This window comes from Tiliqua scincoides, chromosome 1, assembly GCF_035046505.1.
Source record: "Tiliqua scincoides isolate rTilSci1 chromosome 1, rTilSci1.hap2, whole genome shotgun sequence".
In the NCBI taxonomy this organism is placed as follows: domain Eukaryota; kingdom Metazoa; phylum Chordata; class Lepidosauria; order Squamata; family Scincidae; genus Tiliqua; species Tiliqua scincoides.
The window spans coordinates 23,390,071-23,409,007 of record NC_089821.1 but is presented as its reverse complement, the minus strand read 5'-3'; the positions used below and the strand labels follow the sequence as shown (position 1 = coordinate 23,409,007).

The 18,937-nt window shown below is 45.2% G+C and overlaps 1 protein-coding gene across 1 annotated transcript in view; it reads left to right on the top strand.

Moving 5' to 3' along the window:
• The first annotated feature begins 262 nt into the window (after nucleotides 1-262).
• Nucleotides 263-18,937, top strand: part of NR1H3 (nuclear receptor subfamily 1 group H member 3) — a 38,232-nt gene continuing 19,557 nt past the window's right edge. Inside the window, exon 1 of the mRNA XM_066633584.1 lies at nucleotides 263-493. The gene's annotated coding sequence lies outside the window, so the exon portion shown is untranslated. The remainder of the gene's footprint in view (nucleotides 494-18,937) is intronic.

Sequence of the window (18,937 nt, the reverse complement as noted above, 5' to 3'; positions counted from 1 at the left end):
AACCGCTGTGTAGTGTAGCGAGCTGTGTTGCACACAGAATTCTGCTCCACAGAACTGGGAAATAACACAGCCCCACAGAATCTGCTGCAAAGACAGGCTCATCCATCCCAGGCCAATGGGGTGGAAGGGCTTCTCCTCTGTTTATGTTGTCATGCAAGCCACGCTGCCAGGATGTGAGAAGGGAGGGAGGAGGTGGAGTTGGGGAAAGTTCAGGCATGTGACTCTGCTGCTGCTGCTCACATTGCATCACTGTGCAACTTGTGCGGAGCTGCTTTCTCCAGAAGTCAATAACTGGGGGCTGCGCTCCAGCGTTCCCTGCTGACCTAACCCTGCCTGCCCCGGTTGCTGCAGCCTTCCCTGGGGGACGAGGAGCTCGCAGCTGCCTGTACCGATCGCCCCCCTCTCCCCCCTGGAGTTGCCCTATGGAGCAAGTCACCTCCCCTTCCGGGGCTGCTGCTGCTGCGGGCGTTCCTGGAGCTGATGCTGCTGACTGGTAACTTCTTTTCTTTGCACGATCTCCCCGGGCATCCTGCGCAGTGGGGGGCATCCAAATCAGGAGCTCTCCCCCCTTCTCGGAGAGTCTGCCATGCATTCTGTGGGTTCCGTACTAGGCGTTTGCAACTGGTGGCAACCGGAAAGTCGAGGTACCGGTGCCAAAAACCACCTGTTGTTGCTAAGACGTCATACACGTGTAGCTGTGTGCGTGTGGATAAGAGGGGCTGTGGGATAGGAAAGGCATCCATCTATTTGTGCACTTTCTTGGCCTGATCTCCAGCCCAATCCTACCCACACTTTCCTGGGAGTAAGCCCCACTGACTTTAATGAGACTTACTTCTGAGTAGACATGCATAGGATTGGGCTGCTGCTCTGTTATAAAAGAACTGCAAGCTCTGATCTGTCAAGGGGAGCGTCTTTGAATCATTAGGACAGCTATTTTCAACCAGTGTGCCATGGCACATTGGTGAGCCATGAGCAGTCCACAAGTGTGCCGCTGGAGTTTGGGGATGAGTCATTTGTTAATAGGGCTATTGGGGGGATGTGAGCCGCCCACAGACACAGGGTGACTAGATACAATAGAGGACAGAGTGCCTATACCTTTAACTGGTGTATAGAAGAGGGTATTTTGGCAGGTGTAGCTTTTTAAACCCTTCCATATTTAGCTGCACCTGCCGAAATTCCCTCTTCTAAACAGTGGTTTAAAGTATAGGTACTCTGTCCTCCGTTGTCACCCTTAGCTTGGCTGCATGGTGTGGCTTGGCAATTGTCAGAAAACCAATGGCGTGCCTTGACAATTTTAGCACCTTTTCAGGATACCTTGAGATGAGACTGGTTGAAAATCACTGCAATAGAATGTTAAGAGTTGGAAAGGGGTTACAAGGTCATCTAGTCCACTCCCTGCTCAGTGCAGGCCACTATTGGTTCTTTACAATGGCTTCAAGAGGGTAAGTGGGCACACATGTTGGGACCACCAGTTTTATGTGCATATTGAGGGGTGGGTAAAAGAGAAATGAAAAGGAGGGTGGTTTCTACACCTGTTCAGGCATGTACAGAATGATGGTTTATGAGCACAGAGTGAGTATCTTTTTTTATTCCAAATCACCTGTTCTGTGGTTACCATAGCAAATTTCAGTTTGTGCCTAAAATTAAAATGCTTGCTTTTTTTCTGGGGAGTCAGCTCTGTTTGTCATAGTGTGACTTCTGAGTAAACTCTCATGGGATGGTAGGGCTGCAAAGCTGCTCTCTGTACCTTCCCCCCCCCCCCCAATTTCAGGTGGGAGAGGAAGAAGGTGAAAATCAGGTTTGGGAGGAAATTGCTTTCTTCTCCAACAGCATCCTTTCTTTGCCTTGTGGCAAGATAGCCATTTCCCCTATGGCTTCCAGTCCTAATGAAAGGTGTGTGCGTGTCAAGTGATCTGTGTTTATAGTTTTTGTATATGTATTTATAGCTACTAATTGCAACTGAACACCTTGACACTTCTGTTCCCATGGAACTAAAAAAATGTGCCAACGTAACTCTTTATGGTCAGCTTTTTGTCTGCACAATTTTAGAAAGTTTCCCCACAATTTTAGAAAGCCATTCTCACTTCCTCTTCTGACAGCACAAAGGATGGTGGCCCAGGACCCACCAAAACTGGAACCAACTCAACTGCAGCACACCAGTTGCACCTCAGCCTGGGAAATTGCTGTTCCAATTGCCCCTCAGTCATGAACTCACTGAGCGAGTTCAAGCCTCTTTCTATCTCACCATTGTTATAAAGAGAGAAATTGCAATGCACTTTGCTCACTAGTATTGCAGTAGAAATTAATATTTAAGTGGAGAGGCAAGATAATATGGAAGATGGAGAAATGGTGGGCAGATGCTAGGTAGTCAGAATGCAGATCCCGCTTTGGGCATTTGCTTTGGTATGTGAAAGGCGGGTTATAAATCTTTTAAATAATAATAGGCCATGGTTTAAAAGGTGTTTTGAGAAATGTGTGGAAGATAGGCCTATTAATGTTGATTGGTCATGACAGCTCGTGGAACCTCCTTGTTCAGTGACAGTATGTTGCCAGATATCAGTTGCTGACTGGGGGAATTGCAGCAGAGAGGGCTATGGCCTTTATGGCCATATTTATGGGCTTCTCAGAAGCTTCTGGGATGTATCTGGTTGGCTATTGTGAGAAACAGGAAGGTAGACTAGATCAACCTTTGGTCTGATCTATCTTGTGTCCTTATATTCCATGGTGACCCATCTTGCTAGCAAGCATACGGTGTCCATAATATTGGACAATATCACCCCAGCATGCCCTGTAGTTCTCATGTAGCCCTCAGTGCCTTGAGGAAGTTTGCCTATAGTCCACTGTCCTGGGGAGCAGGTGGCAGAATTCTGCAAGAGGAGCAGGCAGCAGGTTTGACACTATGCCATAGCCATACCTGTAGACCCGCCTGCTCCTGTCCAGGCCTGCCACAAACTGCTTCTCTCCATGCCACATGTGGCATCTTTCACCCATGCTCTTATTTGACTTCAGTGCTTATGTCACAATTTGTGGGACCTGAGCTCTGGCCTAAAAAGCATAGGGTAGTCATTTCTAGGCCACAAGCCCCATCTATAGTTTTACTGCCAGTTTTATCTAGCTAAGAATGTATGTATGAAACATACTAGGAAAGAATGTATGAAAAGCCATGTAGGAAGCTACCTTATATGAAATCAGATCACTAGCCCATCTTGCTTAGTATTGTCTACACTCTCTCTGGGATTTCAGACTGGGGTGCTTCTTAGCCCTACCAGCAGATGTCAGGGATTAGAACTGTGGTCTCCTGCATGAAAAGCATGGATTCTAACACTGAGTTACTATAGCTCCTTCTCAACCTCAATCTTGTTTCACAGTCAGCAACTAGAATTGTCTCTGTGGAGGAGAAAAGAAGCTATTGTCACTTGAAGCATCCCCATCTGGATTCTGCTGGCACTGCATCCCTCTGTTTAAACTACAGGTGCAGCCTATTTATCTGCGGATTTGTCTCAATGAGAATGGGGTGGGGGTACTGAAAGTCACACACACCTTTGCCTTGCTCTGTTTCCAGGCAGCCCAAAACACTGCAAAAAGGCTCTGCCTCACCCAGGCAGGGAAATAGCCCTGGAGCCATGGAAGAGGCTCCCCTTGCAAAGGAACAGTAACATTCCTGGAGCCCCTGAGCCAGCCGAGGCTGAAGGGGGGACCAAAAACCTCTGTAGCCAGAACAGTACAGCAATGTGGAGTGCTTTCTCCCTCTCCCTCTCTCTCTTGCACACAGGCAGGTGCAGTAGCAAAAAACCCAGGGAGTGTTTGCTGAATTCCCCCCCCCCCCAGATGGTGCAGGCTATCACTGACACAAGCAAGCCTTTCTAGCAAGCAAAGCATGAGATTTAGCTTGCAATTCTCTCCACACTTTCCTGGGAGTAAGCCCCATTGACTAGAATGGGGCTTACTTCTGAGTAAAAATGCATAGGGCTGGACTCTTAAAAGCTCAACATCCCACCTGTGAAAGAAGCAGGACAGCTGGCAACGGGGAGGGCTGAGTACGGAGGGGGAGGAGAGGGGATTGCTTTAAAAAACCCAGGGAGTGTTTGCTGAATCCCCCCCCCCCAATGCAGGCTCTCCTGCTCCAGCAAGCCTTCCCCAAGGAAGCCTTGGAGAGACAGGTGAGGGTGAGCAGAGAGCTGGACTACAATTCCCAGAACGCTCTGGGGCAGAGGAGCTTCCATGATGGAGGCGGCCAGGGAGGGCTGCAGGATTGGCAGCAGCAAAGAGGAGGAGGAGAACCTGCAGTGCTGTCAGGAGGTTGCCTGGGACACAGAGGATGAAGCTTCCCAAGCAAGCTCAGCATCCCACCTGTGAAAGGGGAAGGAGGGGGAGGTGGGGGGGAGTGATAACAGCTGCCTTAGTTTCCTTCCATCAGGCTGCAGCGTGTCAGGCTGCAGCGAATTTGCATAGCTCTATGGAATTTAGTGGAACTAATGTGGATAAATAGGCTCCACCTGTATCTAAAAGACTCTAATCCAAGGGTTTTTATTATTACAGACCCCCAATGAATTTCCCAATATTTCCACATACCCCCTTTGCCAGACTGTCAAAATCATCATCACCAGTCTTGTTAGGTACCTGCATGACTTTAACAGATGTCAATAGCTTGGTTTTACTTTACAAATATTGATAGCTAGGAACAGAACACCTCAATCACCTTGATAATGATGATAGTTAATAATCTAATCTAATATTTTTTTAATTGTTCAGATATTAATCCCATACCCGCATCATTTGTTTCCCATACCCCCAAGGGGTATTGAAACCCCGGGTTAAGAATCCCTGCTCTAAACCAACAGTTAATTTTTTCTCACAAGATAGTTCTTTGTCTGGTAGATGCCTCTACTGCCTTGGAATACTTTACCATATGTGTGCATGTGCATGGCACTTTTAAACACTTTGCCCCATGTACCTGCCTTTTTTATCACATCCAAAGCCACTCCTGCTAAATAGAAATGAAAGGGAGGGATTCTGATATGGTAGCAACAATATCAAAAGTTGCATCTTTAGCCATCATGGTTCTTATGTGGTGGGGAAGGTTACAGCTGTTGACCTTCTTTCCTTTATACAGTTGTTAAAGGCAAGAAAAAAATTGAGAAATATTTTCTCATATGACTTAGAGTCTAGGGGCCCAATCCTATCCAACTTTTGAGCACTAGTACAACTGCAGTGCAGCCCAGAGATAAGAGAACAAATGTTCCCTTACCTTGTATCTGCCTGTATCTGCCTCCCCACCAAAGGATGCAGTGCATGCATTATCACAGCTGCACCAGCCCTGGAAAATAGGACAGGATTGGGCCTTAAATCCCTAAGAATGTGGTATGAGAGGTTTATACAAGTACATTGTAACTCATTTCCAAGCTAAACCCTGGAAGGGACAATCCAGGCTCCATTGTCACCATGAAACTATTTTTCTTAAGAATTGTTCAGTGTTTCAGTTAGTAGGAGAAACCAGAAGGAAAAGGAGCCTTCTGGAAAGTGGAAGAACATTTGTAATATTTGTCAAGGCAGGGCATTTCTGGGAAGACAGATGGAGAGGACAGGCCCTCTTTAAGCAAGATCTGGGAAACCTTGCATTTGTTATCCATAAGAGTGTGTATGTACGTATTTTTGAGGTGTGTGTATGTCTGTGGAATACAGTGGAGCTGAACTATAACCTTTCTTCCCACAGTTGAGTATGAATAGATGCTTAGCACAATATAGTATAACTATTGCTTGGTGTCTGATAAATTTTCAGGAGCATTTTCCTTAGTACTGGTGGAACCTTGTTATCCACTGATTTGGCATCCACTGATTTGACTCGCCATTGATACCAAGGTCCACCTTTAAATGCCTTGTAACAAGGAAAAAACACCAAAATCCAATTTCCTGCCTTCTTGCTGTTAAATAATTATTATTTCATTCCATTAGATTCCATTTTTTACCCCATCTAGTGGCTGAATGCAGTATAATGTCTATACCAATGCATTCTGGGCCCACATTGGAGAAACAAAAAAACCTGGAAGTGGGTCTTTAAAGCTATTTTTCCACTGATTTGGTATCTATTGATTTTTTTTTTATCCACTGTTGTTCCGTAACAGAACCCCAGTGGATAATGAGGCACAACCTGTATTTCATCTTAAGCTACCTTATCAATCTCTTACTTGATGATTCAGTACTCGGTCCAGCACTGTGCATGCTGGCTTACTGATGGTGCGCACTGTCACAAACATGCTAAAAGGCATGTTTGCAAGCCTTACCATGGGCCCAGGGCTGGAGCTAGCCAAGCACAAACCTGTGCTGGACCAGCTCCAGTGCTGGGCCTGTGTTCCACCACTGGGCAGCGGTGAGTGGAGGTGGGGGGTGGGGAGGAGGTGTTCTGGAGTGAGGGGAGGCTGGGGGGGAAGGTGTAGCAGAGGAGGGAGTGGGGCAGGAGGAGGGTAGGACTGGTGGAGCTAAGCAGCCCAACATGGGACTCCTTGATTCTGCACCTGCTCAAGAGCTGCCGCAAAATCAAGTTGCCCCATTGCGGGGCTACTTCCCTTACCCATGGGAAGGGAACAAAAGGCCCCTTCCCCCAAGGAGCTGCTGCGGGCCGCCTGGTATGCGTTGGATGTGTGGTAGCCATTTTGGTGCCATAGCAGCCTCACGTGCCAGGCAGTTCAGGATTGGGCTATCGGTCTCCTCTTGCTTTCATACACTTAGTTTTGAGTGCTTTTGAATGTTCTATCTTGACGTTTTTAGCAAACCCCTATCTTTCTCAGACTCAACTTCTTTGAAGCAATCCACGCCCTTAAAATGTTGAATAATAAAAAGAGCACCAATGGTTACATGGTGATATAGGGCCATCTAAAACATACTGTGAGGAACTACATGCCTGCGTTATATGTAGCTGTGTGAGAAATTGACGTCCTTGTGTATTAATAGACATATCTGTTCCTTTCCCTGTGGGGAGCACTGTGTAGTGGGTGCTATGGGGCTTATTTCTTTTTTGCATACTCAAGCCTTGTCCTGCCTGCCAGTGTCTCCTCAAAGAGGAGTTGCACATTATTAAAGAGTCCAATCCAACTTTCCAGTGCCGATGCAGCAGCAATGCAACCCTGAGGTAACAGAACAAAGGTTCCCATACCTTGAGGAGGCCTTTGTGACTTCCCCCCACTACAGGATGCAGCACATGCCCCTTTGACACAGCTGCATCAGTGCTGGAAAGTTGAATAGGATTGAGCCCAAAGATGTTATGCCTTCATTATCCCATTTAACCCCAGACAGAGTAGCTCCTTCTTCCTTCTGTGACTCTCTGTGTCACCATCACATGGTCATCACATAGGGATGATAATGTGTAGTACACTGATTGGAAGCTAACTCCCTGCTGGCCAAGGGTGCGCAGCATGAAACCAAGAGGAAATTTCTTTCTTGTCAGAACAAGTTGTGCAGAGTATTTTAGTTCAGTTTCCACTTTATGGATAATATTGTCTGCAAAGATGGGTGACCACATACAGAAGCCATAAAAAGAAAAGGCTTTCTTTCTTAGGCTGTTTTCGGTGTTTACTGGCTGAAGTCTTGTGACTTTTAGGTAGCACCAGACTTCAGTAAGGTCATGGGAGAAACACTGGGGCATTCCGAGTACTTGAAGCCATCTGGGGAAATTTCAAGGCTCTTGTTTCTCAGCTGGTAGGTGTGCCCTGAGTGCAGCCATGTCACTGGCTGGCTTGGAGCCGAGGGGACTCTGTCTGACTTTACAGGACTGTGTTCCAGCAGACTGTTTGTAGTGATGTCAGATGTTGTGAGAAGAGAACGCAGCTTGACAGGACAGAATCTGCAGAAAGTTCATCTACATGTTTGACTTTGTGCCAAAGAGGGAATTCAATTTATGCCCATTCCCTGATGCATAGATATTTGCATGCATTCCTGCGCACTTAATAGTTATCAGCTCTTTTCTAATTTCCAATATACTGTACTTTTACTTTTTAAAAAAGTGCTTTGTTTAATGTCCCTTCCCTGCACTTATTAGTTCCCTGATGTACTACAGCAGTGGGTATAGTCTTTTTCTTCACGCATTTTTTCACCGTTCAGGTTGTCATCTGTGGACTGGCAGCCCAATCCTAAGCTGCCCAGTGCCCAAAGGAGCAGTGGTGCCAAAATGGCTACCGCTGCATCCTTTGGGCGCTGTGGCAGCCACCAGATTCTCCTTTGGAGAAGAGGATATTTGTCCCCTTCCCCCGGGTAAGGGCGCAGGCCCCACAATGGGCTCTTCCAGTCCGCACTGGCCAGCACAGACTGGAGGAGCACCATGTCAGGCTTTTCAGCCCAACACGGAGCATTGGAGCCAGCGACCCACCCCCCACCTGGGTTCCTCTCCACACCCCCAACCTTACTGCTGCTCAGAGCTCTTCCGGGACAAATTCTTTCCTTCCAGGAAGAAGGGACAAATCTGTTCTCAACTGCCTCTGTAGGTAAAGTTAGAACCAATGGGTACACACTTCAAGAGAAAAGATTACAATTGGACATCAGGAAAAAGTTCCTGATGGGCAGTGGAACAGATTGTTGAGGGAGGTGGTGGACTCTCTCTCACTGGAGATCTTCAAGCAGAGGCTTGATAAGCACCTATTGGAGATGCTGTAGGAGGATTTCTTGCTGCAGGCAGGAGTTGGACTAGATGACCTATTAAGACCCCTTCCAAATCTGTGATTCTGTTCCCTTGCTCCAGGTGGCATCTGTCTGGTGCTGGGCTCAGCACAGTCTGGAACTGGGTCCCTAAATGGAGGGTGCCATAAACATGCTCAATACAGTCGTACCACTGGGGCTAAATAGCTCAGTATTGGGCTCTGAGTTAGGCTAAGTAGTGGAATGATGGGCATGGATCTGAAAGAAACTCATCTGGTCTGACCTACTGATCTGCATAGTAATTCTTTGTATGTATAGCACATATAATGGTGCAATTTGATGGCCAGCACATATAATCTATGTTGTAATGTACTCTAAACAGGAGTCAGTAAACTGTGTTGTGCCAGGGATCGCTCCTGCTTCCTGCTGATCAAGTTTTATCTCCCAGTTCTCCACAATTCTTTCTCAATACTCTCCATTCTTTCTATTTAGCATGTTGTTCTCATTCATTCCTGAGTTTTCCATGCAATCCCCGCACTGCATGTTAGAACATAGATCAAAAACCTTCTGGGCAAGAAGCCTGTGATGTTTGTCCTATATAGTTGCTAGCACGTATTACCACTGAATTCATTTGTCTCTCTCGACTCCCCCCCCCCCCCATTGCAAACTAATAAGCTTGCTTGGCAGTCCGGAATGGTTTTCTCTCCTTACCCTTATCCCTTTGGCAATGCTCATCAAAAGGCAGAAGAATTGTGTTGGAAGAAAATGGAAAAGGAGGAGAAAGAAGTGAGGAATAGTACCCCCTGTTTCAGCTGCCCTTATTTTTTTAGAAGAACATTTTGTAAAAGTCCCTAGAAATTCAACCAAAATTCTGTGAAAGCATTAGATTTTTTCTCTGCCTGTGAACATCCCCTCTTCCTCTACTGCAAATCTAACATACCTTCTTGCCATCTATCCCTATGCTACACCTGCAGAGAGAGTTCAGATTCCTGTACTATACTTGTTTTTCCTGTAAACATCTTGTGGTTACTAGCAGGACTCCTGGGTGCTAAACATTTGTTGGGAGTATAACTTCCATTGTGATGTCCATTGTGGCTGGTATAGGTTGGACATCTCTTTTCCGAAGTGCTTGGGACCAGAAGTGTTTCAGATTTTGGATATTTCTGTATTTTGGAATGTACAATAATGAGAGAGCTTAGGGATGTGGCCCAAATCTAAACACAAAGCTAATTTATGTTTCAGATACCTCTTATATACATAGCCTGAAGGGAAATTTTATACAATATTTTTAATTTGTGTATGAAACAAGGTGTATGCATGAAACACAGTTTGTAATTTTATTTCTTTAGGCACAAAAAAGTTCTGTATTTTGGAATATTCATATTTCAAAATTCCAGATAAGGGGTACTTAACCTGTTCCGTAAATCCTGTTTTATGATGGCTACAGCATTGGGAAGAGGTTAAGATCCAAAATAGACTTTTTAAGATAATTAGCTAGTGATATTAGCTCCTTTAGGCTGCCATCCTTAACACAGTTACAAGGGAGTAAGTCCCATTGAATGTAGTGAGATTACTTCTGAGTAAGCATACATAGGATTGCACTGTCAATCCATATGACTTAGCAGGCCACTCCAAGGTTAATTTGTGGTGATCTTGTTGCAGGGTTCAGGAAAGTAAGACTCAGTACTCAAGGGTGATCGTTTGCAGGCTTTATTTCGTTGCAAGCAATGGGCATCTCATGGGACTCATGTCTCAAAGCATGTGAGCAATTTCCCAATGTTAACTGGACCCTTTATACCATTCTGGGTGTTTGAAAATCTGAATTTCCCATTGGCTGAAGTTTGACATCATAGATGGGGCTAACTCTTAATAGGCTATAGATAACTTTAGAGACACCTGATAGGCTTGTTTCCATAGGTTACAGTTCCCATAAAAGGTAAAATTAAACAATTAAACATATTGAATTACAAAGTTTTCAAGAACCAGCAGGGTCATCCAGTACTGACCCAGTACTGACCCTTACTTGCATCCATCAATCCAATTAGGGGCTTCCTTGACAGGTCATCTCTTAATGAGGATGGTGACACAATGTATTCTGACTGGTACCGTTAACTTTCCTCTGCATGCCTTTCTCCTATGCTAATGTCAACATACGAGAAACACACCTGTGAAGCCTTCCTGCAATGTTAAAGCTTTTGTCTGTTCTTAAGACTTTTCTAAAATCAAGCAGCAAAGGTTGCTTAAGACTTGATTCTAATGACTACCATGTCCCCATATATGTTGGTTACACTTTAGGGCAAAGACTGTTTTACCTATATGTGCCTTTATGTGCCTTTTCTTTTGAAAGCATGGAAGAATAACAGTTTAAAACTATAAACGAACACAGGCAGACTGTCCTTGCTAAGATGGGTATACTTCTGCCAAGTTGGGGCCTATCTGCTTGTTACCTATCAATTTTATCTATTTGCATTCCAAAGTGTTTACGCCTAAGCAGCTCTGTGAGAATACAATTTTGCCTTTAAATGAAGTCAGACAGCTTCTTCTATTATGTGTTTTTCTATACTTTTGCGGTGTGGCTTTTGCTTTTAAAATGATTCTTTCTTTGCTTATACTTATACTGGGCTATCCAGTGACTTTACAGTCTAGGGTCAAGGGTCACCCTGCCTCAATCCTTCCTTCCTAGCCACAGCATGTTCCAAAACAGATTCAAGCAACAGTAAGTTTCATCTGTCAATAGAACTTTTAAAAAACAATTACCCTGCTTATCAGAAGTGTCTTTGGGAATTTCCTGCCCATTTGTCAAGCCTTCATCAAATTCGTGCTTCCTCCCATCTTCCTTGCTACTGCATCATGTGCCTTATGTTGCGGTAACACACAGGAGTATTAATGAGTAGGTTAGGTCATGGAAAGGCTCCTAAGGCAAGGCACTTGGCATCTTTTTGGGCATACTTTGCATATCATTTGTGTAACTGTGAGGCTGCTAACCACAGCCTGCGGTCATGTTGCACTCGAGCCAGGTATGCTCAATGAGTTTTGCAACCACATGATTTGAGAAGTGATCGCGAATTGGTCTGTCTTTTTTTTTTTGTCTTGTTTTTTGAACATATAATTATAATGCTGCCAAGTTTAGGTCCAACTATGAGAGTGGGAAATCTACTACTTTTTAGAATTTATTGATGTAGCCTCAAGATTCTGACAAAAAAATCCAGAGGTATATCTGGATTTTTACTACCATTGTTTAAGGTATATACAGAACACAAACTATTTTGTTCAATGTGCCTACAGCTTTAAATTATGACACAATCTGTTTTGTTGCACTTGATATGTAAATAATCTGTATTCAGAAAATTTTATGCAAGTCATTTTGTCACTTAGAAAATGTGCGGCCCCTCCCCCATTGTTAGTGCATCTGTTATGCATGCAATTGCTATGTGGAATGTGACTGTGCGTTGGGGTGTATTATGGTCATCATTTGTAACATTTATGTACAGGCATAGTGAATGCTATACACATTTGTTATGGCATGTGACTGTGACAACATTTTATATCGTTGTCCTCTCAACACTGGTAAGCTCACTCTATCTAGAAAATGGCCTCATCTCGTGACCAGCAGGACATAAGGAGGATAATCATTACACTTGCAACCCAATCCTACCTAAATCCAGGAGTGGGAACTTGAATCAGGTGACTTGAGTCCAAGTCACAAAAATCAACATTTTTTGCTGACTTGTGGAGACTCAAGTCACCTGTGCTGATAACTCTGACATTGACTCGAGTCTGAGACCACTTGACTCAGCACTGATTTCCCATGCATGTGCACTGGAGTCAGTCTGTGTCTGGGTGTGCTTGCTTACTTTTTTTGCAGCATGAGAGTCCTTGTGGAGCCATCATTCAGACCTGGTGAGCAGCAGGGATGTTCCAGCCAGGAGGCAGGAAAGGGTTAATGTTTTACTTTTGCATTGGGCAGGAGGTGGGAGTAGAGGCTCTCTTGCCCATCTATGAAGGAACCGATGGTCATTGGATGAAGGGTGGGCGGTTTTTTTTCTCCTTTGGATAAGGTAAGGCAGAAGGAGGAGCTCAAGGGGGTTCTTATCTTAGAATTGGTGGAGAAGCCCAGGGAGAGGGAGGAGGCAGGGAAGTGGGGGGAGGAGGAGGTTCATAGAGATCATGCTTTCCAATGCTGCTTTGTTACTTGGGAGGAGGATGCCTAATTGAATGGCCTGCGCAAATGGGACTACTTGTGAGTAGATCAGCAAAGGATTAGGTCATTCTGTTAAGCCTCACTGCTTGTGACCCTCTCCCCTCCTGCAGCTTCTGTCTGCTCTCATGCAATCCATCTCAGTCCCTCCCGCCTTGTTTACAGATGGGTGGGGACGGCAAGGGAGTATTTAAAGAGAACACACATACCAGCAGCATCACCACCACCATTTTTTTCCATGTCTGGCTTTTTAAAGGTAATGACTTGAGACTTTTCAAGTTGTGAAAATGCTCTGGGTGACTCAGAAAGTCCACCCTTTATGACCTACTTTTGAGTTGAGTCGCGGGGGTGGAGAGTTGTGACTCAATTCGAGTCAAGCTACGCCTGACTTGCGCATCCCTGCCCAAATCCCTATTCAGTGATGAGGGGGATTTTTGTCTGCTCAAGATCACCTCGGGGTAAGAGGACATTTGTCCTCTTGCTCCGGGGTAAGTCCCAGCAGCTTCAATGGGTCAACTTGGACCTGGGCAAGTCCGCATTGATTCATGCAGGCAGATCAGGCCTGGGAAGGGGATTTGAATATGGTGCATGCCAGTGCCACTGATCTGACCCCCTGAGTCCGATTCACCCACCCTGCCCCATCACCACCCTATTCTGTCCTTTCCTGTACCTGAGCCTTGCGATATCTCAAAGCTTTTTACGCTTTTACGTAAAGTGTAAAAAGCGCTTTACGGTGCGTTTGTAACAGTACCTGCCGGCAGAACATGTGTTCTGCTGGTGAGGACCTCATTAGGATTGAGCTGCTGGGTTGCAATCCTATACACAGGACTAGGAATGAGTCCTGTTGAACTCACTGGGACTTGCCTCTGGGTAGACATACATGAAATGGTGCTATTAGAAAGTTTGTAAAGTAGTGGTTTGCCTAGGCTGGATTTAAGCCACGAGGGAGCAACTTGAATCTAACTGTGACTGAGGCAGGCCGCAAGGTTAAAACAAATCTCCCAGGGTAAATGAGAAAAAAGTGCAACTTCTGTATAGCATCTTATTTAGCACTGATCAATTCTGAAGTTGGTTTCTAGCTTTTTCGCAGACCAACTTGCTCGGCTGCGTCTCCCTTTACCATTAGCGACCCATGTCAACCGATTAGCTACCAATGTCCCCTTGCTGAGGAGGGAACAGACTATACTTGGTGTTTTTTTCCCCTCTTGGGAAGCGGACTAATGGGATTTTTCCTGTTTGAATCCCTTGACAATGTCAAAGTCACGAATTGTGTTTCCTGCTGTCTGTTCGAAGGTCAGTGCTGATAGTGGAGTCAAACCCGGCACTTTGCAGCAATTGGAGCCAAGATCCAGGGTTACTGTAGTTCAGTTTTTAAAAAACGCAGATCCTCTGCTTTTTCAGGAGCTGCAAGGTCCCCTTAACTACCCAAATAGTAAATGATCTCTGGCATCCCAATGAGAAATGTACATATCTGTGCTAGAGAAATCTTTTTGGTGAGCTATCTCCATATGATTTGGGGTTGGAAGATTTAACATTCATATCAGGACTGTGTAGGAACAAAGTGGGGGAAGCTGTTTTAAGAAATGGAAACAATCTGCCTGAACTGTTGAATTACACAATTTATTTGACATTGTCAGGTGTTCTGAAACTTCCAGCATGGCAGTTCTGGCTGCATTTCATCAGATTCTCAGTTTTGGAGATAATTTCAAAATTGAAACTGCAAGGACTTGATTAGTCAGCTTCTAGAAAAGCAGCAGTAAGTAATTGTTGTTTTGTTTCCTGAAGTATCTGCTCTAAAACAGCTGATTGTATTGGATTTGAGCATTATATGTCCTACTTTTAAATGTTCTCTATTGCACAAGCCCTTCTGCTCTGAGTGCATCCATGTCTTGTTCAATAGCAAAGGAGACCAGGTGGCCATAGCAGTCTGTCCAGGCTGGGGCATCGTGCTAGGCTTGGTGAGTGTATAAACCCTCCAGGCAAGCAAGGAAGTGATATATGTCGGCTCAGCAAGACACTGCGACTTTCATAGAGTGATGGAGACTGTTAGGGCATACTAGGGCAGGAGACGGTTAGGGCATACTAATACAGCAACATGGGAGGGTTAAGCATCCTTTTCCTATCCCAGCAACACTGTGGCTGGAGAAGCCCACTATTACATGCGAACTTGCCTTATGAGCTTTAGGAGGGGACTGGAGCCCTTCTTACATCAGAGGTAGGCTAACTGGTGTTCAGTCAAGAAACCAATATAGGCACTTGGCTTGAAATGAGCTCACTTGCAAGGCTTGTGGGGGGGGGGGGGAACCCACATAATGAAAATGTTAAGTTGTGCAGTTATCACTGTGAGAAGCTCCATGCTGGCAACTGTAGCTCTGTCAAGCCCCTGACCCAACCAGCGTACTTGCTTGCAAGAGTTTCCAGGTAGTAAACCATCCCTTTCCAATGCCTGCTGGGATTCAGAGGGTTGCAATTGGGGTGGACAGTTGCGGGGAGCCAGAAAAATGAACTGGAATAACCTCTTCTTTCTTCATCGCTCAGTTGGAGGACCAAATGCATCCTGCAGGCAGGGAAGGGAGGGAGCACTGCTCTTTCTGAGATCTGCTTGTATTGAAAAGCTCTCCCAGACATAGCTTTTTCTTGCTCTTTGCATTGCTGTGAAATGTTCAGGCCATCCAGGAAGCGAATGTTGGAGGGGGTGACTGCAAACAAGATAGAGAGAGCTGTTAGCACTGAGTGACAAATATAATCAGAAATGCATTCAAGAGCAGGAGGTTTTGTTGCTGAATAAGGTAAGCATGATAGGACTTGAGGGTTCCAGATCGCCACTGTGGGTTGGCTCAGTTCCTCTAACTGGAAGGCTTTAGATGTGAATTGTCTTTACTCTGGAACTGAGAAGAAATGTTTTCAGACAAAACTGGCCTTTGAGAATCTCCTATCATGACATACAGTGTTCTGTAAAACAGCTGCAAGTGTGGAAAGATAGGTGCTAGAACATAACTTAACACACTTGGAATGTGAAACCTTTGATTGGTAGCCCTTACCTGACTCTGTGAGTCCTTGTTTTGAATTATATCCTATGAGCTGAAGGTGGTTTATAGCAATTTCTTTTAGCACTGTTGCAGCCCAGTGCATTAGAAAGTATTTGGTATTAAGTGAGGCACCTCTGCTGGATTACTTACACAGATTCTGTACACAGGATTCTGTACACAGACTCACTCAGCAAATGGGCCTTAGCTGAAATACAAAGATCCCTCTTTGTTCACAAGACCCAATAATGCCCAAAAGCAGGTGGGGAGGGGAAGAGACATGCTGCATTTTGGCAGTGTTTTGATAGTGTTCTGTGATGAAGCCGTGGTTGGATAAACTAGTAAACTGGATACATTCTAGGAGGTAACTCTCCAGAAACCCCTGGCCACTTCCCCCAACCCTTCTGCCATCTTTTCCACTTACAAACTACAGAATTTGGAAAAGGCCTTCCTCTCCCAAACCATGTGGATTATACCGCAGCACAAGTTCTGCAGAAGGCTGGCCTAAGTCATCTATCCATAAGAACATAAGAACAGCCCCACTGGATCAGGCCATAGGCCCATCTAGTCCAGTTTCCAATATCTCACAGCGGCCCACCAAATGCCCCAGGGAGCACACCAGATAACAAGAGACCTGCATCCTGGTACCCTCCCTTGCATTTGACATAGCCCTTTTCTAAAATCAGGAGGTTGCGCATACACATCATGGCTTGTAACCCGTAATGGATTTTTCCTCCAGAAACATGTCCAGTTCTCTTTTAAAGGCATCCAGGCCAGATGCCGTCACCATATCCAGAGGCAAGGAGTTCCACAGACCAACCACACGCTGAGTAAAGAAATATTTTCTTTTGTCTGTACTAACGCTCCTAACACTCAATTTTAGTGGATGTCCCCTGGTTCTAGTGTTATGTGAGAGTGTAAAGAGCATCTCTCTATCCACTTTATCCTTCCCATGCATAATTTTGTATGTCTCAATTATGTCCCCCCTCAGGCATCTCTTTTCTAGGCTGAAGAGAGCCAAACCCCGCAGCCTTTCCTCATAAGGAAGGTGCCCCAGCCCAGTAATCATTTTAGTTGCTCTCTTTTGCACCTTTTCCATTTCCACTATGTCCTTTTTGAGATGTGGCAACCAGAACTGGACACAGTATTTCAGGTGTGGCCTTACCATTGATTTGTACAATGGCATTACAATATTAGCTGTTTTGTTCTCAATACCTTTTCTAATGATCCCAAGCATAGAATTGGCCTCCTTCACTGCCGCCGCACATTGGGTCGACACTTTCATCGACCTGTCCACCACCACCCCAAGATATCTCTCCTGATCTGTCACAGACAGCTCAGAACCCATTAGCCTATATGTGAAGTTTTGATTTTTTGCCCCAATGTGCATGACTTTACATTTACTGACATTGATACGCATCTGCCATTTTGCTGCCCATTCTGCCAGTTTGGAGAAATCCTTCTGGAGCTCCTCACAATCACATCTGGTCTTCACCACTCAAAAAAGTTTGGTGTCGTCTGCAAACTTAGCCACCTCACTGCTCACCTCTGTCTCCAGGTCATTTATGAAGAGGTTGAAAAGCACCGGTCCCAGGACCGATCCTTGGGGCATACCGCTTTTCACCTCTCTCCATTGTGAAAATTGCCCATTGACACCCACTCTCTGTTTCCTGGTCTTCAACCAGGTCTCAATCCAGGAGAGGACCTGCCCTCTAATTTCCTGACTGTGGAGTTTTCTCAGTAGCCTTTGGTGAGGGACCGTGTCGAACGCCTTCTGAAAGTCCAGATATATAATGTACATGGGATCGCCCGAGTCCACATGCCTGTTGACCTTTTCAAAGAATTCTAAAAGGTTTGTGAGGCAAGACTTACCCTTACAGAAGCCATGCTGATTCTCCCTCAGCAAGGCCTGTTCGTCTATGTGTTTTGAGATTCTATCTTTGATGAGGCATTCCACCATCTTACCCGGTATAGATGTTAGGCTGACCGGCCTATAGTTTCCCAGGTCCCCTCTCTTTCCCTTTTTAAAGATTGGTATGACATTTGCTATCCTCCAATCTTCTGGCACCGTGGCCATTTTGAGGGACGTTGCATATTTTAGTCAAGAGATCAGCAACTTCATCAATTTCTTAATAACTCTTGGGTGGATGCCATCAGGGCCCGGTGACTTATTGATCTTTAATTTATCAATGAGGTCTGAAACATCTTCTCTTTTAACCTCTATCTGACTTAATTCCTTGGTCAGGTGGGGCTGTTCGGGCAGCGGTATCTGCCCGAGGTCTTCTGCCGTGAAGACAGATGCAAAGAACTCATTTAATTTCTCTGCCATCTCTAAGTCTCCTTTTATCTCCCCTTTCCCTCCCTCACCATCCAGAGGGCCAACCGCTTCTCTGACGGGTTTCCTGCTTCTAACATATTTGAAGAAGCTTTTATTATTCCCTTTAATGTTGCTGGTCATGTGTTCCTCATAGTCTCTTTTGGCCAACAGGTATCACCTTCTTACATTTCTTTTGTCCCAGTTTATGTTCCTTTTTATTCTCCTCATTAGGGCAAGACTTCCATTTACGGAAGCTTTCTTGCTCTTTATTGTCTCTCTAACTTGGCTTGTTAACCATGTGGGCACCCTCCTGGACTTAGTTGAGCCCTTTATGGTATACACCTCTGCTGGGCCTCTATTACTGTTGTTTTAAGCAGCCTCCATGCACTCTGGAGAGATTGGACTCTTTTTGTGAGATTTACACAGTATTCTTCCCCCGACGTGCATGTCAAAATGGATTGCAGCATGATCACTGTTCCCCAATGGCTCAGCAACATTGATATCTCTAACCAGGTCTTGAGTACTGCACAATATTAAATCCAGAGTGGGCTCCATGACTAGCTGCTCTAAGGCACAGTCATTTAGCATGTCAAGAAATCTGGTGTCCTTTTCGTGACCAGAACTCAAATTGACCCAGTCGATGTGAGGATAATTGAAGTCCCCCATGATCACAACCCTGTCCCTCCTTGTCACCTCCCTGATCTGTTTCCTCATTTCAAGGTCCCCTTCCGGTTTATGGTCTGGAGACGATAGTACGCCCCCAGTATTACA